The 26,324-nt window shown below is 46.8% G+C and overlaps 1 protein-coding gene across 25 annotated transcripts in view; it reads left to right on the top strand.

Annotated features, from left to right (window-relative positions):
* Positions 1-26,324, top strand: part of Cacna1d (calcium voltage-gated channel subunit alpha1 D) — a 293,868-nt gene that overhangs the window by 171,283 nt on the left and 96,261 nt on the right. The gene's annotated exons all lie outside the window — the stretch shown is intronic.

Here is a 26,324-nt window from a genome sequence, read left to right as displayed (position 1 = left end):
GGTACATAAATATCCAGCAGTTTCAAGCCCTGGCTTCCTGAGGTGGGGACGCTGGGTTAGCCTGGCTTATCACTACGTGAGCTGTGCTTCTGACTTAATGTTTGTCTTTTCTTAACTCGGAGTGATGTTTGCCTTTTACATGCATGCTCTCTACAGCCGTATTTATCCCATTTTTGGTCACCATTTTAAAAATTCATTTTGTTTAATGCCTATCTCTGGATTTACCCTGCGTCCATCAGGTTCAGCAGAAATGGGTTTGGGAAGGGCCTTGGGCTGTAGGGCTGTGCCCTACAGTGGTGGGAGGCGGTGTTCTAAAGGCCCCGTGAGCAGATGAGAATGTCAGAGTCTCTGAAGTGCTCCAGGAAGTGGGGTATCCCCATCGAAGTGGGGCTGGGGCTCTCTCAAAAGCAGTTCCATAAGTGGGGGTTGATTTTGACCAGAAAAACATTGTGGGTTTCTCATCATTAGAGTCTTATTGAATTCTACCTGTAGTATTGTCTTTTAATTAGGATAAAATATTTAATTAAGAATTATATTCAATTTTAAATGAGGTTACTAAAATACCTTGTCTTAAGAATTCAATATGTAATGTTTACAATTTGAAAAATTAAGGAATAATAATATAAGTCAATTTCTAACCCAAAACAAAGCCAACAGCAACATATACACACTATCAGTACTGCATACAGCCCTTGCCCCCAACAGCCCAGAAGATACCCACGTGCCCCCCTCCCTTTGACCCTAGTCACTGCACTGAGTCTAGACTTTCTGAGGAAGTCGCACTGATAGTCTTTATCCTAAGTGAGCTTATCTGCTCACCCGCTTTATCTTGCTCTTTAGAGGCTGTATCTCAGGGCCACGGTATCGTCATGTGTGCTGAGTTAAGTGAGCTTTACCTCATCTGTCTTTCGCAGAGCAGAAGGCAGAGCCCAGTTAGCCATCATAACCCCTCCAATTGAGTGCAATCAGTTCTATACCATGGGATTCACAGTCTTTAGTCCCTTACCTAGTAGTGGCCCTGGAGCAGCCCCTCCCTCCCTCCAGTGAGAGGAAAATGGAGGGAGGGAATGGCTGAACCGGGGAGGGGGAGGAAACAACGGCACCCAGAACCCATCTGAACTCTCTACCACACACATTGCCAACTTTAAAAGACCTTCCTCCTTGACTTCATTGTTCGTTTTGGTTCTCTCTCTCGCTCTCTCGCTCTCTCGCTCTCTCTCATTTTTGAAACAGTGTCTCAACTCTGTAGCTCAGGCTAGCTTAGAACTTACTGTATAGCCCAGACAGGTCTTGTACTCAAAATGATTCTCCTGAGTGCTGGGGTTAAAGGCATGAGCTTCCTTCCCCAGCTATAAGACCTTCCTCCTCTTGAGCCTCTGTGACCTGAAGTTGGGGTCAGGTTGGTTAGAGTGGCAGTTTTAGTTGGAGAAACTTTGCCACAGGAACTACCCATACAAGGCCAGCACCCGCAACTGTGTTGTGAGTTGCTTGGCGCCCCGTGTCTCCTGAACCCAACTAAACTGACGGGGGCCATGGGAACCACTAATTTTAACAGTGCCAGTGACGTGCCTTATCTGTAGCTCCCTCTCCCTGGGCAGGGACTGTTGCCTCTGGCATGATAAAGCAGAGATATAAGCCAGCCAAATCCTGAGGTGTTTAAAAAAGCAGAAGATGGGGCAGAAGTTCACTGTAATGACAGGGCCTCCACGTGAAGCCTAGTAGGAGGACCACAAAGCCAGAGGCTTAAGAAAAACACAGATTCTCATCTAACAGTTTACTAAAATGTATCTTGAGGGGAAATAACGAGTTTTTGAAAGGCACTATTTTCTTCAAAGAAAACTATAAAGGAGAAACCAAATGGTACCTGAATGCTAAGAAGCAAACCTAAGACTTGTTGACGATTTTATCTGTCAGCTCATGCTGGGCCCAGACTCCTCCAGGGTGCACGATCCTCTCCTCCCTCCCACCCCAAGCCACTTGGGTAAGAAATGCTGGGGCAGGCTCTCCAGGTGGAGTCGGAGCTGGGTCTGCAAAGCTCTTTGACCACCATTCTCCAAGTTCCTGATGAAGGCCTGACTCTGGGCCAGAGGCCAGGGGTGCCAAGGTGTCCAAAGCACAGACTCCAGCCTTAGGCACGGTCTGGAGCCCGAGCTGTGCAGCAAGTCCACAGCTAGTAGAGTTGCAGGCTGTCGAGGGGAGACTGCCTGGGCCCTCAGGGCCTGCACTGCCTCCCAGGGTTCCCTGCACTTCTCCCACTGCCTGGGCCCTTGTCCCCTATTCACAGTCTTTGCCATTATTGTTCAAGCAAACTTCAAATCGTTACTGTAATCTTAGGGTTCTTCATAGCATTCTTTTTTAGGAAACATCAGAAGTGTTGTAAAGCTAGGACACAAAATGTCAGAAGACATTTCTGTGGCAGAGCCCTGAAGGGACTTTAGACGAACAGGTGTGGTCTCAAACACAATGAGCTCCAAGTGTCCCACCGTAGGGACTTTAGCCAAGGCCTTGTGTCCTTGCGTGTCATGACCTTCGAATGAGGACTCACTAGTAGACAGTGACACCTTTGACACCTTCTGTGTCTAAGGCTGTGTGTGTGTGTGTGTGTGTGTGTGTGTGTGTGTGTGTGTGTGTGTGTGTGATAGCGTCTCACTGTTCAGTCCAGCCTGACGTCAGGCTGGTGGCTATCCTCCTGTCTTGCCCTAGAGAGTGCTGGAGTGACAAACATGTAACACAGTGTCTAGACATTAAATATCTTATCAGCTTGCGCTTCTGAAGCTCCTCCCATTAAGTATGGCCGTGGCATCCTGTTGTGTCATAATCCGCACAGTTATTTTGGGGTTCACACTTTTTAAGGCATTTGCAGACTGAGTCTCTGAAAACGCTGTCTGTTTTGTTTCATTTCCTCCCTGAGGTGGGACTGAAGCTCATGGATTGCTTGCTCTGGGAGCCTGGGTGTAGATGAGACAGCACCTCTGCTCACGGCACTCTGTGGGAAGAGCGGAGACAGCCGGTAGTCAGCGCTAGGGCTTAACATTTGGTTGTCCTTGATGATCCTTGGTGATCCTATGATGGGCAAAGAGCTAAAAAGACTGCCTCCTTTAGGTCTGAGGTCCAGGTAGCAGGTGTGTGTCTTAACCTCTGGCATTTTAGAAACGTGGGAGCTGCTAGTTTTTAGAGCTGCTCCTTTAAATCCTGGCACTCTCAAGGTTTGCCCTTTGACTATATGCACATAGGAGAGCACAGTTCTTATGTTGCTAAAGGGTTCTCCAGGGGACAGTGGTCCTCATGGCTGGGAACCTGCTTCTCTACTTCAGGACCTACCTTCTATCTGCCACAGCTCTGTGATGCTGCGGTTTGAGTGGCCAAGGGAGATTTCCTAGGCTCCTAAAGTCCCAGGGAAGCCCAGAACCTGGCCCTGCCAGCATCCCAAGCTGACAGTGGGTCTCAGTCACACTGATCTTTAGTCTCTTCTCTAATACAGACATGATCCTGTCTTGCTCCCAACCTCACAGGGTGGCTTGAGGTCAGCCAGCGAATGTAGAACTACCTGAAAAAATGTTCTAAGGCATTTTCTCATCTAGTACATTCTATGTCTATTCTTCAATCTATAGACCGTGCTCCACCCCCAACCCACCCTGGTGACATGAGACAGTGCAGCAGGGGGCTCTGTAGAAATTTTCAAGAGGAGAAATTGCTGCATATTTTAGGAAACACGAGGATATTTGTTATGTACACGTATACTATACTCAATGCCACCAGATGGCCATGGGACATAGGAGTTCTTTGTCAGCTGTGAAGTATCTTGTCTGCAGACTAAAATCACTGTTACTGGCGTTGGACGCAGTGAGGACTCTCTCCTCCTTTGCATCCGCGGCATGGAGTAACGTTTCTGAAAAGCAGTGCCCAGGCATGGCAGCTTAAATAACTACAGTGTGAGTCTGCTCTGCCTTCCCATCTGTGTGATTTGGGCCAAGTCCTTCCCTCTTTGAGGTGACTTTCCTCACGGGTGCATCTGCACGTGGAGCCTATGTCAGTTCCAACCTCATGGAGTCCAGGGAGCCTTCAGAGAACTACAGAATGGAGAGCCTCAGGGGTGACTGTCAGAAAGGTTCAAGGGAGAATAGATCAGTGACCTGGAACAAGGCAAACTGGCCTTTCTAAGCCAGTTAATCACAATTGGCCAAGATAGGTTTATGCTAGTGAGAAATCAAAGCTGTGTCACGTGTTTAAATGTTTTATTATGTAAGCAGGTAAACAATGTAAGGCAATTGTGTCTAAAACACATTGCTACATAAACTCCCTCCCAGGCCTGCTTGAAATAATAGGTTAAAGTCGTTCGTCATTGGTCTGGGATTTCAAGGCTTTTGCTAACATCTTACCAAAAAAAAAAAAAATATTTAAAACTGCTCTTCTGAAGCAAGCTCTGTATGTTTTCAGGTAATAAATGTCCTTCATAAGTCCCGTTTCAAGACATAAAACTAAATGAAACCCGAGCCGATGTGTCTGCGATTCCAAAACCAGTTGGCTCTAAATTAATTTCGTGTGTATGTTTCTGTGTGTCCTGGTAAGCCTCAACTCTACCAAGTCGCAGACTGCTTTTAAACTCGCTTACTGAGTTTTCTACTCTCAGAGGCCTCTATTAGTTACTTCTCTCTTGCTGTGACAAAATGCCTGGTAGAAGCACCATAACGAGGAAGGTTTGCCTGGGCTCCCGGTTTGAGGGGATACAGTCCACAGTGAGGGGGAAGGTTTGGCGTGAACACGATGCGCTCTCGCTGCACCCGCCTCAGGAAGCAGAGAGATGTAAACACAGTGCTTGACTTGCCTTCTCCCTCTGTGTCTAGTCTGCGATCCCAGCCCAGCGGGTGGGATCTTTTCACTCAGGATGAATCTTTTCTCCTCAGTTAAACTCTTCTGGGAAAACTGTCGCAGAGACATGCCTTTGGAGCGATCCAGGTCCAGTCAAGTTGACAGGAGATGAACCATCACCAGGCCTGTTTATCTTAACTTGAAGAGTTTGGGGGATGGGGGGGCAAACAGGGTAAAGCAAAACACTGTAAAAAAGGAAAGAGCAGAGGCGATTTTCAAAACAATTCATCTTTCTGAAACTTACGTCCTAGACCCCGTTCTGAAGATGTAAAACACCAGGCCCAGACAAAGACGAAGCACAGTTGCTTTTGTGAAGCCTTTTCTTCCTAAATAAAGATCAATGGTTACAGAGAAAAATGGGGCGGGAAGGTGGCGACGTCCCTGGAGAGACTGAAGACCACACTGTGCCAGAATTTTGCAGAATAGAGTCAGGCTGACAGCATGGGGAGTTGGTCCTTGGTCCAGTTATATTCACGGCGTTATGAGGTAGGAAACCTCTGCCATCTTCTTGGATGCTGGCTTACGGGGCGAAACAGCAGGAGGAGGGGGTGCCATTTTCAAGTATTTTCTAAGTGAAGTCATTCCACATAACTTTTCATGGCAGTTTAAATTTTGCTACCACTATCTATTGAGAAGGAACGAACAGTAGAATTCCTCCATGCAGGTACCTATACCTCTGACATATCTGCATCATAGGCAAGCAGTCAAACTATTTGTAGTGTTAAGAGGGATAGCACCAGGGTCCTGAGGTAACCATCAGCCCACCTCGGACATAGAAATATAATATTCTGAGTTAATGAGAACCCATGGCTTGGACAACAAAACCCTTCTGGGCAAATGGAAGTCTAGCCTTACCCAGGAATGGTAGTTGATGCCTTTAATCTCGGCACTGAGGAAGCAGAGGTTGGCAGGTCTCTGTAAGGGTTCAAGACCAAGCCGGTCTACGTAGTGTGTTAACAAGGCAAACAGGGCTGCATAGTGAGAACTTGTCTTGGAGAAGGAGATGGTGGAGAGGTCCTTACGGAGAGTTCTTAAACTTAGCTGTTTCCTTCTATATGTAAGTGGTCTCCAGGCTCCCAGAATCCCAGACACCTCTGAGGGTCACTTTAAGCAAAAGGCTCCAAAATGTTGCATAATTGTTCTTGGGTTGGATGAGGCTGTCTGGAAAGCCAGTCCTCATAGCTGGGTGTCCTCCTTGAACTTGGAGGTCATGCTATAAGTGGAATAGATCTGAGGTTGGGGTACAGGAAAGAGCCACGGTCCTTTAGGAATGCTCTTGGTTTGGCTTTGGTAAAGTAAGAAATTAAGCCCCAATTTGGCTTTAAAGGGGAAAATACCCAATTTCCCTTTTCTAATGAACCAAGCAAAACATGCATATCTACTCTGGGCATTAAGCTTCCTCATTGCATAGTTGACAAAGAAACGCTAGTGTCGTGTGTACCAAGGTCCCAGAAGTATGCAGGCTGGTAACCACACCTGACATCAACCAGTAAATGCGACCTCTCTGCTGCCGGAGGGCAGCTGCTGTTTCCATAGAAATGGCTCTTGGATCAGTGGAAATGAGGTAAGAGAAAGTTTTCGCTGATGCGTGTTCCATCACGCTGACGCTTGTTTCCCTGGCAACAGCAGTGGACAGCAGCCAGGCTCTGGAAACAGATTCAGTAGAGCACTCTCGTTTGTCAGCTGTGGTTGTCATCTGCTCCTGACCACACTGTCTTTGATAGCGCCTAGCAGAGGCCTCTGAGGACCTGGCAGGCACCGATGGCCTCATGTGCCCTCCTGGGTATCCATCTCGCCCGTGGCAAACTGTGTCCAAAGCAGACCGTCAGCTCTCTTCTCTCCACCTGTGTTTATCTCGTTGCGCAGCTCAGAGGGCAGAAGGTTGTCGAGGGCAGAAGGTGCCGCAGAGCCGACTGTCAAGTCTGTTGATCTCAAGTCCTAGGGGAGTGGAATCCATTACAGTGATTTTATGCACAGACTCAGCTCTTCACAAAAGCTGGTGATACCTTCATAGTTGAAATTAAAGCCATAATTCTCATGTGTTCCTGACCCTGCTGGTGGCACTCACCATCGCCTACGAGGAAAAGGATGAGTTTAATAATCTGACTTCTTCTGAGAAACGTACGGATGACTACTGTGTCTTAGATGTCACTGCCATCTTCTGCCGGATCCTTTCCTTCTGTGGCGTGTTCTCACATAGGCCAGTAAAATTGCTTTCACGGCTGAGGTATTGGTTCCGTAGGGCAGCTTGGTATCTGTGTCTGCTGCGTGTGGGACTTCTCTCTGTGACAGCTCAACATCTGTCTCTTCTCGGGGTTTTGATTTTATTTCTGCACATATATCTATCTGAAGCACGAGTTGTACCCTGCCCGTGTGAGACAGCCTGCGTAGGTCCCACAGCACAAGGCAGAACCCCGAGAGGGTCTGGGGAAGTTGTTTGCCCTAAATGCTTCAAAGATACATTTTCTTTAAGAGGATTCCTTTTCTGAAGGAGAAGGGTTTGGGGTGGGGGAGTCATGCAGTTCACAGCTGTCTGAGAAGCAGCTGAGATTTGAACCTGCAGTGCTGGCAGGATGTGGATTTGGGCACCCAGAAGAACTATGGGAAACTCTGTCTCCACGGGACTTTCTGAATTACTTTCCTTTAGTTTTCTGGAACATGGTGACTTTGTCTGGAGGCAGTGTTGGATGGCTGACTCTTGAATACTCTGTACCATCTAGTTAGGTCCAAACAACAGACGAGACTTAATAGATTCATATTAATTCTCCTTTTCTCCTGTTTAAAAAAGAATGGCCTTTCCCTTTATCTGATAAGTAATGTTTGAGTGCCTACACAGAGGAGCTGTATTTGCCCAAGTGCCACACTAGCCACTGTGGCTGCTGTAATGAGTTCAGAGTAGAGGCCTGGGCATGGTAATACTTGCCTGCAATTCTGGCACGGGGATGTAGGCACGGGAGTCATGAGTTCAAGACCAACCTGAGCTATGTAGAAAGGTGATTGGTGGTGTGTGTGTGGTTTTTTTTTTTTCTTTGTCTTTGTAAAACATGCTTAATTGAGAAGGCAAGCTTATGGCGAAAAACCTTTACAAATGCTGTGAGAGTAGGAGGGGTCGTTCTGTGGCACAACTACTGATGTACGGCGGAGGCACACAGTAGTGTCCCCGAGGACTGAAGACTGAAGCAGCATCCTCCATAAGCAGGCATGGTGCGGAGGCAGCGAGCACTGAGCTTCCCATCAGGGCTGGAGAAAGGGAAGAGGCAGAAGACATTGGAGAAACTAAACAAAGTTGAGAAGGCAGGAACGGAGGACCTGAGGGTTCAGGGAGGCAGGGACAAAGGAGGAGAGAGACTAGCCAGCAGAGCCGAGGTCTCCTGGGTCCTTATAGAGCCTGTGGTAAGCTTTGGTCATATCTGGAGTAGAGAAATCACAGAAAAAAATTAATCAAGAATCGGCGTGATTTAAATTTGAATTTTATAAAAATTATAATATTCACACGTCTTCAGATTACCTTTAAAAATGTTCCAGGAGCGGGGTTGTATTGGTAGTCATCTAGAGAGAGACACATGGAGAGATGATAATGGAGGTTTAACAGATGTTATTTGTGGAGTCCAGCTGGTAGGCATACAGGTGGCATCCATTCTATAATCCATTATGCTTTTATGTGTGTTTGAAGTTTTTCTTAGTTTAATGCTGGAAAATCCGTATATAAAAGCCATCGCAGCTGCAGTGATTTGAATTGCCTTAGTATAGAGGGTGCATATCGGAAGCGAACCTCGGCCTGTCCCGAGGCTCTTCCAGCCACAAGGTAGTAATGGTACCAGCTTGGATATTTCACTATAAAGAAGTATGAAATAGGACAAAATGCAACATCGCTGTTCTTGGAAAATGAACGTGGGCTTCCCAGTTCTGGGGACCGTAGCTGCAGAATTTGCTGTTTCTGTGCATGGAAATGCTCTGAGAGTTGTGGTGGAGGCCGGCGAAGCTCCGCGGAGAATGTCAGTCCACTTGTAGGGGATGCAAAGAGTGGTCCAGGACTGTAAGGCAGATGGGGTTTGTAGGGCAGAATGGAGGTGAGGCATTGTCAGAGAAAGGGCTCCAGAAATCTAAATAGAGGCCCTCTGTCGTCTTTAGCCTTGTTCATAGCTAATTCAGTGCTATGTCATACTCACCAAAGCCTGTCAGAAAACAGCTATGGAGAGCCCAGTGCTGGGTTCAGACTGTGGTGGGGAAACCTTAAAGACTGTGTGGGATCTGAAGTGAGACTTTAGGGAGGGTAGGAATTAGCAGGAAGCCACTTTCACTGAAAACAAGCTCCGAAAGGATCAGACCAAATGCCCAGTAAATTAGATTTGCCAAAACCAAAATCAATACTCATTAAAGGAAGACGCCAAAGTGCGGCCATTCCCCCAAATATTTCATCTCATGATCAAAATGCTGAGAAAAGAAGAAGTAAACCAGCCCCAGTGACGGTGACACACATCAGGAGGTGACAGGAACTGTGCAATAGGTGATCCGGCTTGAACTGCTTTAAAGCTGCTCAAGAACTTCAAGGAAAAGACTTGCACACCACAGAGAAAAGACAGTACACGTTAGCGTAGGAATAATACGGTCGCTGGAGAACGGTTGGGAACCAGAGTGGGAAAGTTGAGTGAAGGCTCACGGACATTCAGATTATTAAAAGGCAAGCTAATGAGTGTGACGTTGGAGTCACAGAGAAAAATAGATGAGGAAAGAAAAATAAATGCAAATAAATAAATTTAATAAATAGGAGAAAAAAAGCAATCCTAGGCACATCAAAGGCAGATGGCCAAAAGTTAAGGATAACACTTTAAAGGAAGTTAGGTGGCAAGAATTGACCCCAAAGATAGCCTCTGGCCTCCATACTCACACACACACACACACACACACACACACAGAGACAGAGACAGAGACACAGAGAGAGACAGAGAGGGGGGAGTTAAGTGGGGGAAGCACATTATATGTTAGAATACAATAGAATTCCTTGCCTTGGATTTTAGGCATAGTAAAAGCCAGCCACAGTCCAATGGACTGGCATCTTGAAGAGCTGAGAAGATTTGGAGGTATAGCTCAGGGGTAGACTGTTTGCCTGACATAAGAAAGGCTGGAGGTTCGAGCTGCGTTTTGAGAAGACCGAAAAATGGTGTGTAAGGAGCTGAAGGAAACTGTCTGGAGCACACTCCTCAAAAAACGTGAAATGACACAGGACAGCAGTACATGCCTTTAATCCCAGCACTTGGGAAGCAGAAGCTGGCAGTTCAAGGCCAGCCTAGTCTATGCAGTGAGTTCCAGGACAGCCAAGGCTACATAGAGAAACCCTGTCTCAAAAACCAAGCAAACCAAGAAAGGATAAAATAGATCTGGGGGAAAAAAATCTTTTAAAAAGTTAAGTGACACAAAGAAGATTTCAAGTAAGAGCCAAGACCAGTGATCAACAAATCTACACTATAAGAAATGGTAAAGGAAACTCTTCTCACTAAGAGAAAAATTATTTTAGGTGGAAACAAATACATGTTTCAGAAATAAGCACAAAAAAAATCACAAATGTAAGTATAGAGGGTTTTGTAAACCGTTCCCATGAGGAGTGTCACCTTACAGGGAACCATAGTAGGGAAAGGAAAGGTGGGAGGGAAGTCCTTAAAATATGCGTATGCTAGAAATCAGCATTAGGATTGCCATGCTAATGTAAGGGTCCTGGACAGTATTAGATTTTAAAAATAAAACCAAAGGCCACAGCCACAGAGAGATTAAACAAAATACCAAGCAGCCATCAGTGACCCAGACTAAGTCAGGAGAGGAAGAAAGGCTACAGCCCATGCATTATAGGGCGTAAAAAGAGCTCAGAGCACTTGGCTTGGTGTCTCATACTCGAAGTTCTGGCCCTGGGAAGGCCGAGACAAGCAGATTATAAGCTCAAGGCCAGCCTGAGCTATGTAGTAAGAATTCTTCAACTCAAGAAAACAGAACAGGTGAAATAGCAAGATGGCTTCATCAAGGACTGAATTCACTGAAAATGACTGTGCCATTTTAATTAGCCAGAAATTGTTATACTAAATAAAAATGCAAGGTGACATAAAATTTGACACAGACTCCAAACAAAGGAACAAGGGTAATATTAAATGTCACCAAAAAAAAAAATTGGACTTCAATACAAGAAAGCAGTTTTAGAAATAGAACAGAGAGGTGGGGCAGAGAGGTACATGGGGAGAAGAGAGCTGAGGGAAACAGGGAGGGAAAGGGAGAGGGGGGGGGAAGAACAGGGAGAGGAAGAGTGATCCTGCAATAACCAGGGTGACCCTGCATGCTTGTTCCTAGTAACAGATAAACCTGTCCAAATTAAGTAAAACACTGGTGAGCCCACACACGTAGATGGAAATGTTTGTGATGTCAGTAATTGATAGAGTAAGAAGATTAAGAAAAACAGCAAGTATCCAGATTATAGCTAGGTTAATAGCCATCAAGTAACCACCTAATTGACTTTATCAGAACACCATGTACTGTTCTTTTCAAGAACAAACAGAACAGCCACATCACGACTATGAAAAAAAATGCACTGAATCTCAAAACAGAGCTGGAGGGATGACTCTGTAGTTAAGAGTATTTGGTGCTCTTCCATAGGACCTGAGTTCAGTTCCCAGCATGGTAGCTAATATTCATCTACACCACAGTTCCAGGGGATCTGATGCCCTCTTCTGGCCTCCATGGCATCAGGAATGCGTGTGGTACTCAGACATACATGCAGGCAAAACACTCATACATGTAAAATAAGATTAAAAACAACTCTGAAAGTTGACTCTCTGTGGTGCTTTGAATACGTGTGGCCCCTGTAGACAGACTCATGCGTTTGAGTGTTTTGAGTGGCACTATTAGGAGGTATAGTCTTGTTGGAGTAGGCGTGGCCTTGTTGGAGGAAGTGTGTCACTGTGGGGGTAGACTTCGTATTGCTCAAGCTCTGCCCAGTGTGGAATCACTCTCTCCTCCTAGCTGCCTACAGAAGACAGTTTCCTCCTGGCTGCCTTGGGATCAAGATGTAGAACTCTTGGTTCCTCCAGCACCATGGTCTGAATGCTTTCATGCTTCCTGCCATGATGATAATGGACTGAATCTCTGAAACCGTAAGCCAGCCCCAATTAAATGTTTGCCTTTATAAGAGTTGCCTTGGTCATGGTGTCTCTTCACAGCAATAGACCTCAACTAAGACATTCCTAAAAAGCATGTTTTTCCTAGGGTCTGAAGATGACACAGCAGGCACTTGTCACTAAGACTGATAAACTGAGTTTGGATCCCGAGGACCCCTATAGTGGGAAGAAAGAACTGATACCTACAGGTTGTCCTCTGACCTCTGCATGTCCAGAATGGGATATGTTCCAACATAAACAGTAAACAGATGAAATGTTTAGAAATTAAAATCGAACAGCAATAATGAAAAAGTACGCTTTTTCTAACTTTCATAGCTTTATGAGAGAAATCAATGGCAGCCTATTTATAAACTATCTTACATATTTTGTAATTAATAAATCTCTACCACGACTCAGACTACAAGAAGCATTTGAAAATACTTTAAGTAATACTGAGTCCAGCATCTCAGCATTTGTGCAGTCCATCTAAGGCAGCGTTCTGGGCTCCATCTGTAAGGAAGCGTTTGTGTGACTCCCAGTCAATGCAGAAAGCTCCACTGGCCATTTTTCCTAGCTGCATTGTTAATTCTCAACAAATGAGAACTACGAAAGAACTCTCACAGTCTGAAACCCATGGTCTACAGCAGCGGTTGCCAACCTGTGGGTTGCTACCCTTTGAGAGCCTCATATCAAATATCCTGCATATCAGATATTCACATTACAATTCATAACAGTAGTAAATTTACAGTTATGAGGTAGCAATGAGATAATTTCATGATTGGGGTTCATCACAGCATGAGAGACTGTATTAAAGGGTTGCAGCATTAGGGAGGTAGAACCAGGGCTCTACAGCAACCCGTAGCTGACATCACGGTTAATGTTTGAAGACTAATGACTCTTCCCAAGACTGGTAGTAAGGTGTGAATAAATCAGTTCATTTATTCAGCATTGAATTGATAATACTAAGCAGTGCATTAAGGCAAAAAAGAGGTAAAATACGGAAAGATTAGGAAGGAAAACTTATTTGTATTCACAGTCAGCATGCTTGTTTACATGTACTAAACAAAGAGGCCAAAACCTTATTGGAATTAAAACCAGTATATAGCAAGGTCACAGGACACCATGTCAGCTCACATGAGTTAGTTTTATCTCTACATAAAAAACTGGAGGGGATGTCCAAAGGGTTGAGGAGCAGGCACCAAGCGTGTTTGTGGTCCCTTAAAAAATAGACTGAGGGATCAGGAGAGTTTGCCGCTCAGAAAGGGCTACAGCATTGAAGAGAAGACTGAGTTGGTGCCAAGCAGGCTCAGAGGATTGATGGGACACATGGAGAGTAGGAAGTGAGGGCAGACAAAGTGAGGAGGCCACGTGGTAAAGGTGGTTCTTCAGCTGACTAACGACCTCTCCACATGGGTGCCATTCTGCAGCCCAGCCTGGCTTCGCCTAGCTAAGCGTGTGAAGGCTTCAGAAGCTCCTGTGTCAGCACACACAACCTGGAATGCTGGGTCTCTGTACTGAGACCTCCCCAACCCTCATCTGGCTTATATCACATGTGGCTGCGACCTCTAGGCTGGTCTGGGGTGCAGGCATGTGTTTGTCAGCTTCTCCTGTTGAATAGGGAGGGCAGGACACCAGAAGTCAAAAGTCCTGGTTCCACTCAGTCCCACACTTCCAGAGATGTGACTTGGGCCATCACAGTTCACTACAACCTCATTTCCCCCATGTTCTGAGAACAAAAGAGATTAATGGAAGGGACTTGAAAGCCCGAAAGCCCTGTCCACATGTCAAGGTGCCATGCGTGTCTGGCTGCGCTCTTCTAGGAGAGGAAAACCCTTGTCCAGGGTCTGAGCACTCACTCGCTAGTGTTTATCTGCAGGGTTCCATGGTTCAAGGATAAAATATTAATCCACTCAGAACTCTGTCATTCTTTTGTTATAGAAACTATTTAATCCCAACCCGGGCTTCCATCCTGCCTTTGACCATGTAGTTCCCAGATAAAAGACACACACAACTTTCATATTTACGATAAGCCTTAATCAGCACTAGGGCTGGGCAGATATCTACCCTCTATGCTATTAAAATCTATTTCCTGTCAATAACTCCCAGTTATTTCTTGCTGTTTCATCAGGGCTGCTCTTAACTCCAATTGGCCACCCTTGTGTGGCCATGTTTTCTTGACTCCTAACCCATGGCATTTCTCTCCTCCTCACCTTCTTCTGTTCCTCATGGTTCTTGCTCAACACCGCCCCCCCCAGGCCTGGGAACCCTAAAATCTGCCTTTGTCTCTTCTATGCAGCTGTTGGCTATTGGCATCTTTATTTTACCAATCAGAAATAACTTGGGGGGGCGGGGATTTAGCTCAGTGGTAGAGTGCTTACCTAGGAAGCGCAAGGCCCTGGGTTCGGTCCCCAGCTCCGAAAAAAAGAACCAAAAAAAAAAAAAAAGAAAGAAAGAAATAACTTGGGGGCAAAGTCACGTAGTAACACTTAGGTCTATGTGCAGACTCATCTCTGGGCAACTAGGTCTTAGGGGCTTGCACTTAGCATTAAACAGCAAGAGACAAATCTCCACACCTTTAAAGTTCTGCTTTAAAATAATTCTTGGTTTAAGTTGTCTACTGGCATCTTTAGAGCCTGCAAGCATTTGAGGCTTTTGAGCCCTTGAGCCTTGGGGACTTTCGCATCATCTAAAGGACTCTAATGTAGTGGGAGGCGAACCCCACCTGTCACCTTCTTCCCAAAGGGGCTCCTGTCAAGAATTTTTAACTGTTAGTTATGAGTAGGCTAGCAGAAATGGCAGAGAATCCCGGCTGCACCTTATCCCTTATTGGCAATGTACCTAAGAGGGTGACCGGAAGCTAGGCTCTAATTGAGTGTCGATATATGGACAGAGTTCATAAGGGTGGTAAAGAAAGGAAAGTGTTTTCTAGTCCCTCACAAGTAGCAAGCAGGGGTTGGTGAGGCTTCGGGGGAGCTCCAAGCTCAGTGCGGCAATGGAGCAGATTTGCGTTGCAGTTCCCTGGGAACATGTGGATGGGTTAGCCTAGCACTGGGTTTTTGCCACTCATCTATAATTGAATACCCTCTCCCCCTGTGCTGCTTATCTGGTTATTGGTCTGTGGCAGGGAATCTGACTGGGCCTTTCACACAGTATCCCGTTTTGGTTCATACAAAAGATGTGTCCTGAGACCACTAGTACCTTTAGACATGTTTATATGTTACAGAGCTGCCACCTTTCCTCTTTAGGAACACAGTTAGCATGCTTTTCATTAAGACAACCACAAACAAAAACTATCTGACAAGTCTACTGAGGTATTTTAAATTAATTAATTTGTCTACATTACATCCTGATCACACTCCCTCCTCCTCCTCCTGGTCCCACCCTCACAGGTTTCTCCCCCTATTCCCCCCTCCCCTCTCGTCATAGAGAGGAAGCACCCCTTGGGTACCACTCCACTCTGAGACATTCGTTCAGCAGGACTAAGCACATCCTCTCCCACTGAGACCCAACCAGTCAGTCCGGTTAGGGGAAGGGCATCCAATGGCAGTCAATAGAGTCAGAGACAGCCCCTGCTCCAGTTGTTAGGGGACCCACGTGAAGACCAGGCTGCACATCTGCTACAAATGTGTAGGGGGCCTAGGTCCAGCCCTGCATGCTCTTTGGTTGGTAGTTCAGTCTCTTGAGACTCCATGGGCCCGGGTTATGATCCTGTAGGTCATCTTACGGTGTCATTGACCCCACTCTTCCACAAGACTCTCCGAATACCACCTGATGATCAGCTGCGGGTCTCTGCACCTGTTTCCATCAGCTGCTGCTGAAGCCTCTCAGGAGACAGCTATGCTAGGCTCCTGTCTGCAAGCAGAGTATTGTTAACAATGTCAGGGATTGGCTCCCTTACATGGGGTGGGTCTCAGGTTGGGCAAGTCATTGGCCGGCCTTTCCCTCAATCTCTGCTACATCTTTTTCCCTCAGCATCTTGTAGGCAGGACAAATTTGGGGTTGAAGGTTTTTGGGCCAGTTGATGCCTGCCTCCCTCCCTCCCTCCCTCCCTCCCTCCCTCCCTCCCTCCCTCCCTCCCTCCCTCCCTCCACTGGAAGTCCCACCTGTCTACAGGAAGTGACCACTTCAGTCTCCATATTCTCTGCTGATAGGAGTCTCAGCTATGGTCACCCCCATAGACTCCCCAGAACCTCCCTCATCCCAGGTCTTCAGCTTCTCCTAGAGATGCCCCCCACCCCTGCATCGATTGCTATTCTCATTCCCAGCCCTTTCCTACCCAGTTCCCTCCCTCCCTCCACCTTCTCTGATTACAATTTTGTTTCCTCCTTTGAATGAGATTCGTGCACCCTCCCTTGGGTCCTCCTCATTATTTAGTTTCTTTGGGTCTATGGATCGTAGCATGGGTGTCCTGCACTTTATGGCTAATGTCTAGTTCTAAAAGGGCACGTACCATGTGTGCTTTTCTGGGTTTGGCTTGCATTTCTTAAGTAGAAATATTTAAAGGATTCATAAAATACATGGTGATACGAGTTTGACTCATCTGGTCACGTGATGACTTTCATTCAGAGAAAGCCACGTCCAACAGGGACCCTGTGTTATTGCAGGGTGTTTAAAAACACCTCTTAAAACCTGCCTTTAAAGGGCTGAAAGTCTGTAACTTTTAGCATGACTCCTACAGAGATTCTCATCAGCTTTCTAAGAAAAAGAAAATACCCATTTCTGCAGAATTTGGATGCCTTTGGTAGCTATGGAGACGAACCCTTCGAAGAGAGAGAAATTCTTCCATCTTCAAAGAAGGAAGAAAAAAACGCAGCTCATGTTTTGCTCTAAGATGTCTGAGATACTTCGCTGCCACGGCATAACGAGGATTCTTACTTAAAATGAGTTTAGCGATGCTGTGGGGCATAGCTTAAAATGATGGAAGCTTACATGGCCACTTGTGTCCAGATCATCCAGTACAGAGTCCCAATATCCACATCTGTGATATCAGTGTCATGTTAATATCCTTACAAAAATGCCTGCCTGTTGATCTGATTTCTTATGGACTGGCCAGACCTTGTGATAGGATCCAGCCCATCTTCCATAGACTTCACAGTCTGGTGTGTGGAAAAGGGTTAAATAACCAACTTCATTGCAGTGAAGAGAGTTCTACAACTCCAGGTGATTTGCAGGATGTCAGAGGAATGGCCTCATGTCTGCCCTAGCCCAGGACACAGTCTCAAAAGCACTGCTGTGGGACCTTCAGCCATGGACGAACACTGAGGCTTGAGGAGAAATGAGTGATTTTAGGATGACTGACGATCATTTCAAGGAAGTAAGGGTTAGAAATGAGCCGGGACATTGGCACACACTGTTTAACCCAGGGCACTGCCCAAGGTGGGCAGCCCTTCATGGGAAGTCCCTGAGCTCTTCTGGTGGTACAGATGCTGACTCCAGGGTTTTCTGTACAGCAGTTAATGTAACCTAGTCACCTAGAGCAATAGACACCTGCTTCCAAAATGGCTTGTCCTCCCCGAGATGGAAACAGTTCCCCCATTTAAATCATCTTCATAGACTCTTATGTCAGTGAAAGCGTGAAAGACTTGAAGAGAAGCCATTTCGCGATAAGCTCACACCAGATACCACAGGAAAATGCTAGAAAACACGGTGCCAGGGAGCACTGAAGTCCTAGTTCATTATGGAGTTTATTTCAGTCAAGATTCCTCAAAGGTCAGCCATATTTTCTTGCTAGCCCCCCTCCACACAGGTACCCTGTACACCCTGCCTGTGTTTTCACTGGTTCCTTGCCTCATAGTGGCCAATGAAGTGCCCTGATGCAGAGAGACCATGATGTTGAGGGTTACAGGCTTCTCAAGGTGAAGGGGCTCATGGAGCAAGCATAATGCTTTTGGTGAACTTTGACCTGAACAAGTATGATTGATAAGATTCCTCTGCCCTCTGTGAAACATCACATATTCCTGCTAACTCTTTACACCAGTGTTTTCCTGAACCTTTGTGCTCTCCAAAACGTTAGTTGCAGATGCAAGAATATTCTTTGAATGCCTTAACTTATCCCTCCCTCCCTTCCTCCCCGTTCTCTTCTTCCCTCCCTCCTGATCTCCTTGCCCACCCCATCCCCCCAATCTCCTTTACTTCCTTGCTTTCCTTCTTTCTGTACTTGGCAGGTTCTCAAGTGGCCCAGGCTGACCTTGGATTTGATATGTGGCCGAGGCTGGTCTTGAAACCCTAATTCTCTTGCTTCTACCTCCCACATGCTAGACTATAGGTGTGTGGGACCACTCCCAACCACTCTGACTTTGCATTCTATCTTTTCCTTTTTGTCTGCACATGAGTGAGACTTAGGTCTAAGGAAGATTATTCTTTACAGAGGGGGCAACTTTCCACTTCCCCCCTTGCCTTCGCTTTTCCTGAATGCTGCGCTTGGTTTTTGATGAGTTTCTGAGTCCTTTATTTTCCTAGAAATCAGCATCCTAGTGTTGGTATCTTAGGACTAGTGCATGAACATACGTGTAGATAGAAGGGGGTTTCATCTGCTTGCCTTTCATTTATACAAGTCTGGTTAAAAAACAAGCACGAACAAGCCCTGTCTCTAAATTAAGACGATTCCCAGTGGCCCATTTATTTTAGAGGGCATTTGAGAAAGGAAACTTCCCAGAGCATTCTGCTTGTCAGCCTTCTACATTTGGGGTAGTCACATTCGATCTGCTCCTGTGTTTCTATGCAGTGGTTCGCTACAGGCTACTGTTCTCTCCCTAGAATTTTGAGCTAATTCAGGGGTTCCGTAATTCACCATATTTGTTTTCAGAAATTCTAGATGTATCAGGGCTTGGGGGACTCTTTGCAGACTGTGTGGTGTGTGCTCAGGTCACACACCTGAGATTCCTTCTACGTTCCTGGGTCTGAAGTGATTCCTCCTAGAAGGCATGAGAGACAGCCATAGGGAGATATGCAGGAGTTATTCCAGAGTTGGGGCTCTGGAAGAAAACCATATCGTGTGAAAAGCAGAAAAGCATTTTCCACTGTGCTGGTTCTTTCCTGGTTCACTGAGTGTCCTTGTGTCCTCTCCCCTGTGTTAGCAAAAAGTGGGACTGCGGAAAGGATGCTTGGTTCAAAGCCTTGCTGCTAGCCCAGCTGTGACCTGGGCATGTGACAGGACCTTCTTGGTCCTCAGTGTTGGCCTTTGTGAGAGGAACAAGAACACTTGTGTCCTGCCTGTGTCACTGTGAGATGTGGCCAGCACCGAGACAGTGCCTAAAAAGACACTGTAGAGATTCTAAATACAAATGCCAGCAAACCTGAGCCTTTTCTGTTGTGTGCTGGGGGGCGTGGCACAGACAGCCTCTCCTGCAGAATCCCAGTCCTCTTTCCCTAATGCATGTTTTGATTCTGCTGAAGCTGCTCTTGAACTCTGATGCCCTTGTCCTTGGGACCTTGGGTGGAGGAGTAGTAAACCACTGCACCATAGCCATGTCTGCTAAACTCATGCACCCCTTCCTCTAGTCTACTGTCGATGCTTCCAGACATCCTGTCTGCCAGGTCTAGGAGGGAGCCAGACTCCTGCCCTGGGAAAGGAACAAAATGATAGAGGAGACCCGTTCAAGTATATCAGGGTGTCAGCTAGGGTGCACACAGAGTGTCTGCGGGCCTGGAGAAGACAGATGGTATTACAGACCCATGTGACATATTAGTTCACCTCCACCCATCTGAGAGGTCACCACTTCCCAAGGTAACCCATTTTCTCTTGGGAGAACCCAGGCTCTCAGGAATTGTACTGGGATCTGCTATTTTCAAACTCCATTGGTCTCTGGGGACCCAGCATATCTGTCTCCTTGGCCACGGTGGCCTTTCAGAGAATGAACCCGCTCTCCCCACTCACCCACCCTGCTGCTCCTTCCTAAAGGCAAGGAATATTTGGGTGTCGGGTGGAGCATCACTTGGCTCTAGAAAGAAAGGTCTATAGTGAGTGACTGACCTAACGGACTAGCATAAACAAGGCAGAGGTGACAGGGGCCTCAGGGTGAGGATGTCAGCAATGGCAAGTCCCTTGGGCCCCTTTTCAAATTATGGTGTAAGAAAACGGAGGCCCGAGAAACTGGTGTTTTTACCACATTCCTATCAATGCTAAGTCTAGCCCTTCATCCGAGTTTACAGGTCGCCCCTGGCCTCTCCACCGCCCTCTTCTCCCTGCTTTGTTAGGTGCTTCACACGTGACACCTAGAAAGCCACGTTCCTAGTGACTTTCAGATTCCCGCCCCTCCTGTTGCCTAGGAAGATGCAACACAGAGGGGGGGGGGGTCGGTCGTGCCCCTGTAAACCCAGCTCCTGTAACTTTATAAGTTTAAGGCCAGCCTGAGCTTCACAGCAAGAACCTGTGTCAGTGTCCTGCGCTGAAAAGAGGAATCAATTCACATCTCTTTTGTTTAGAATTCGAGGGTCCCTCCAGACCACCTCAGACTCTTTTCCTTTATGCTGGGGATTAAACCTAGGATCTGGGTATCCTAGGGAGGTGGTCTGCCTTTGACTAGGTAGGGGGTCACCTATATGCCTGTCCCTCTACCACCTGCTCCCTGCCCCTGCTCCCTATGTGACCGTGACAAGCTACTGAGAAGCGGCATTCAACAGTTGTATGCCCGTCCTCACAGCCTCAGTACCCATAGAGAGAGCGCAGTCGCCCCTCCCTCACAGTAAGTGTGCATCAGCGAGGATGCCAAAGCTCTGTTGAAGGAATCTCAATGGGAGGGGAGGGAGCATATCCGGGTCTTGGTTCTCAAGGACAGACTCACAGACCCTGTTTAACAGTGGGAACTAGGGATTGCTCACCACAAATACAGCAGCTGCCCTAGCGGATGAGGCGTACGCAGACTGGACAATATAAGACTCAAAGGAGTTGTTCTGTTGGGCTGTGAGGGGGATTTCTTGTTGAGCGATGGATAGCTCCTTAAAGAGGAAATAAAATGGATGGCTTTCTAACCAGCCAGCTATGAAAAATCCACGGCACGAGGCCTGTGTTCACACAGGGAGTGGCAGGCTGCCGGTGGAGGCTGCTCCAGATGGCCCGTCTGGGCCTGGACACATGGTCCCAGAAGTTGGAGGCTTCCTTTCCCATAGGGATGTACTCAGGTGCATGTATTTATACTTAGCCTTCTTGCGTTCCTGTTTGAAGTAGACATTCATTCTGAGAGAGAGGGAGAGGGAGAGGGGGAAGGGAAGGGAGGGGGAGGGGGAGAAGGAGAGGGGAGGAGGAGAGGAGGAGGGGAGGGGAAGGGGAGGGGGATAGAGACAGAGAGAGGGAGAGAGGGAGAGAGAGGGAGAGGGGAAGAGAGAGAGGGAGAGGGGAAGAGAGGGAGGGAGAAAGGGAGAGGGAGAGGGAGAGGGAGAGGGAACTGAAAACTGGGCAACAGAGTCAGTCAGCTCTCAGCAGGAGCGTACTGTTCTAACTAGTGGGCTGGACCAGGCTGGCAGCAGCAGACATTTGCAATTGATTAGGACAATTACAGGGTCTTTGTTTGTTTGTTTGTTCTTTAAATCAGGGTCTCCTACTATAGCCCTGGCTGGCCTGGAGCTCACTATGTACTCCAGATTGTCTTTGAACGTGCGCAGTCCTCTGTCTCAGTGCTTTCTCATCCAAGGGATGGGTTGGCAGTTCACCTTTTTATGCCCTTGAATGAGGAATATTCTGAGAAATGGAGATGTGGATGCCCAGTGTTCTTATACTAACTGAGGAAACTGTCTCTAGGCCCTTGCAACAAACAGAACTAAGGATGAACACATTTCTTTCTATCTGTATTAATTTATTGTCTCATATATTATATCCTGACCACAGTTTTCCCTCCCTTTACCCCCATACCTCCTCCATGGCCCCCACCTCCTCATCCTCCTCCTCTGCTTCCCTTCAGAAAAGGGCAGGCCTCCCAGGGATACCAAGCGAGCATTGCATATCAAGTTGCCGGAAGACTAGACACCTTTCCTCATATTAAGACTGAACAAGGCAACCCAGTAGGAGGACAGTGGTCCCCAAAGCAGGCAGAAGCATCAGAAACGGTCCCCTCCCTTTAGAAGTCCCACAAAAACACCCAGGTACACAACTGTAGCACGTATGCAGAGGACCTAGGTTAGACCCACGCAGGCTCCCTGATTGTCGGTTTGGTCTCTGAGCCCTATGAGACCAGGTTAGACCCACACAGGCTCCCTGATTGTCGGTTTGGTCTCTGAGCCCTATGAGACCAGGTTAGTTGATTCGGTGAGTCATGTTCTTGTGGTGTCCTTGACCCCTCTGGCTCCTTCAATCCTTCCTCCCCCAGGATTCCCAAAACTCTGCTGATCGCTTGACTGTGGGTCTCTGCAATGCTTCTGTCAGGTGCTGGACGAAGCCTCGCTGATGACAGTTGGGTTAAAATATCACTAGGTAGCAGTTCATTGGCTTTTTCCCCAGTCATGTTTTGTTCTTTTGTGAGTCTCTGGGCTATTCAGCCTCTAGTTCCTGGTCCTCCAGGCAGTATCAGCCATGGTCATGGGTCTCAAGCTGGACCAGTTGGTGGTTAGTCACTCCCACAATTTCTGTGTCACCTTTACCCCAGAACATGCTGGCAGGACAAACTGTAGGGTGAAGGGTTTGTAACTGGGGACATATACATTTCTACACAAACACACACCCCACACAGACACACCACACACCACACACACTATGCATACACATACACACACCAAACAACATACACATACATACCACATCACACACACACACATACCACACACACATATACACAGACACATCACACACACATACACACACACCATACATACCACAACCATACCCACACACACACACCACACACCACACACACCATGCATACACATACACACATCACACAGCACACGCACACACACACACACACCACATCACACACAGACACACCACACACACATACACACACACACCATACACACCACATACACACACACCACATCATACACACACACACCACTTACCACACACACACCCACACCACATCTCACACACACACATACACACCACATCTCATACACACACACACACACACACACACACACACACACCACAACATACACACTCTACCCCCCCACACACAAGTCTGTACTTAGACATCAACATCTTTTAAACAGCTAGACATCGGCTTTTAAAGCAAACTGTTTCGACATCCTGAGTTCACAGCTGTACCAGTTCCAATTACAGGTTACGCTGCTGTACTCTCAGTGCTCACAAGATCACTTGTCTCAACCCCTCAGCCCTCTGAGCCTCTGCAAATTCCATGGACCAGAAAATCTAGTCCCTCAGAAGGTTCCTTGTAGTCCTTTCCAGCCCCACCTGTGCTGTTTTCCACAGTGAGAGCTTTAACACGGCTCATGTCAGATCCTGCCCAGCTTCTAAAGTAGTTTCAGAAACATTCATACCCAGCACACACACACACACACACACACACACACACACACACAACACATACACACATCACACACACACACAAAACACACACATACACACAACACACACACAAAACACATACACACCCAACACACACATACAACAACACATACACACAAAACACATACACACATCACACACACAAAACACACACATCACACACACAAAACATACACACATCACACACACACAAAACACATACACACATCACACATACAACACACACACACACATCACACACACACCCAACACACACATATCACACACACAAAACACATATACACATCACACACACACATCACATACACACATACATACACACACAAAACACACAAATCACACACACATAAAACACACACATCACACACACAAAACACACATACACACACACACAAAACACATACACACATCACACACACAAAACAGAAACATCATACACATACACACACACACACACACACACACACACACACACACACACACACACACACACCAGCATGCATACCCTACCAAATCCAGCAAACAGTCCTATATAACCAAAGGTATCTCCGTATTCCTTCCCTTTGCCCCAGTCCTGCCAGGAGTGACCGAGGAGTTCGTGAGCTGCATACATTTGCCTCATCCCCTCAGGATGGTTCTGGTACTTATTTGCAGGACAATCAGATGGACTTGTTTTGATCCACTTCCAAAGTGGGGACATTTTTGTTCCACTATAGTTGATTTGTTTTTAAAAATCTATAATGTAAAGAACATTTAGTTCTTAAAGTCGAAACTGTACAAAATGAATCACTTAGGAAAAACACTCTATCCTTTATTACTTCTACCCCCTCATTCCTGTCCATTGTTTTCTTGTCTTTAAGCGCATGCACAAGAGAGGGCAGGAGACAGGGTTGTATGTGCCTGTGCATAGGCAGGTACCATGAGTGTGCATGCAGAGACAATGCCAGTTGCCATCTTACTCTATTAGAGGCAGGGTCTCTTGTTGGACCTGAACTTGTCATTTTGGCTAATCTGGCTGGTCAGTAAGTACATTGTCCCTGCTACCCCCGCTCACTCTGTGGGTACAGGCTTGTAACCACACATGCCTGGCTCTCCTCCCCAAATGCCTGCCATCCAAACTCAGGACCTCATTCAAGCACTTGACCCACCAAGCTCTCTCCTCGGACTTCCAACCTCATACTCTGCTCTTTCAGATGCATCAGACAGAAGCATGTCTTTTTCCTATTTCTTCTCCTTCATGGGCAGTGGCCGGTGTATTATATGCACATTATTGTACAAACACTGTTATATTTTCTCTTGTTCACACACCACAAAGTTCTGAACCCAGACAAGCAGGCTCCTGGAATGTAACTGTTTTCGGGATTTCTTACGGGCCACTTATGAAGTTTTCTACCAGTAACTTTATTCAAAGAAACACTTGCAATAAGGGCTATCATTTAACCTCTTGGCAATGAGCACTTTAGAAGATGATGGAATTTTATTTAAAATGGCATATTCCTTTTTTGATCAACCCCGAGGTTGACCCCAGATGCAGTTGACTGGAGGTGAGACCAAGGACAGGAGGAGGAGGAGGTGGTAGAAAGCCTTGCTTTCCTATGAATAGATATCGGTACAGGTATTAGCAGAATTATTCTGGAAGTCGTCATCACAGAAGGGTTTTACATGTGCCTGCTTAACTGCACAGTGGTCAGGAGACCCGAGAGGCAGGTCTGTAGTTCTAGTGTGAACCTGTAAATGTGATGCTAATGTAAATTTCACTTTCTGATGTTCTTAGCTGCACAGAGTGACATTTATCTAACTTCTGTCATCATTTTTTAAAGAACTCGGATCATGTATGCATCCGGAAGAATGTTGTTAGTAGGTAATGATCTACATTTAATGTGGTGAGACCAGAAACAAAACATGGCAAAGGTCTGCCTCAGGGTCCCTTTTGGTAAATAAGGGAACTGAAGACCCACTTGGTCTTCATGGGTGTTTAAGGAAACATGGTCTCATGCAGCTTCCCGTGGGCATGCTTCACGAAGGTCTTCTGCCTCTGGACTGAGTTTAACTCTTGGATTGAGAACGACTTTGAGACTGTCCCAGGCTGAGCTGTGATCTGTTTATGCTTTGGGAAGCCCCGCTGGTCTAGAAACCACATCCGTCCCCTGCATCCAGTTGTATTAGTAGCAGGACGCAGCCCTCCAAGGGTCTTTTGCACTATCCCCAGGAGTGTTTGGGGCTGGAGGTCAGAGCATATGCCCTGCTCACCCTACAACCTACCCCACTTCATCTAATGCACTGCACCTGGAACCTCCCGCTGCACCTTGGTCCTCCTCAGAGGGCAAAATAGAGATGAGATGTCCCCACCAGGGCCAAGGATAGTCCTAGGGTCTGCATGGTAAAGAGAATCAGGGACGGTGAGTGGGAGCCTTTCTTGAGAGCAGAGAGAAACACCTGGGCAAAGATTCAAGTTTTGCTGGATACTTAGGTCCGGAAAGGCCTGGAGTTGAGGGAGGCGCATGAGGAGAGAGTAGGGAGTTGTCTTGATGAGACAACTCTCCCCTTTGCCAGAGTTAGTGAGGTCGTGAAAGGGAGCCATGTGACACTGCAGTCACTGTGTCAGAGTGCTGGGGTCTGTGTACAGAGGCCTCACTGCCTGTAACCACTTCCTAACAGCTTTAATTGTGTGCCCCAGACCCATAATTTACATAGCTTGGCTCCTGTTAACGGGTAACAGTTGGACATACAATGGTCCCTTGTATGCAAAAACCGGGCAGTCGTACACCTGACTCTCAGACTTGCCTGAGCAGGTGTGGGACTTTGTGTATGTGTATAGACACAGGGTTATGGGGTCGCAGTCAAGGGAGGCAGAGAAAACA

This window comes from Rattus norvegicus, chromosome 16 (assembly GCF_036323735.1).
Source record: "Rattus norvegicus strain BN/NHsdMcwi chromosome 16, GRCr8, whole genome shotgun sequence".
Taxonomy (NCBI): domain Eukaryota; kingdom Metazoa; phylum Chordata; class Mammalia; order Rodentia; family Muridae; genus Rattus; species Rattus norvegicus.
This window is presented reverse-complemented; position numbering and strand designations above follow the sequence as displayed.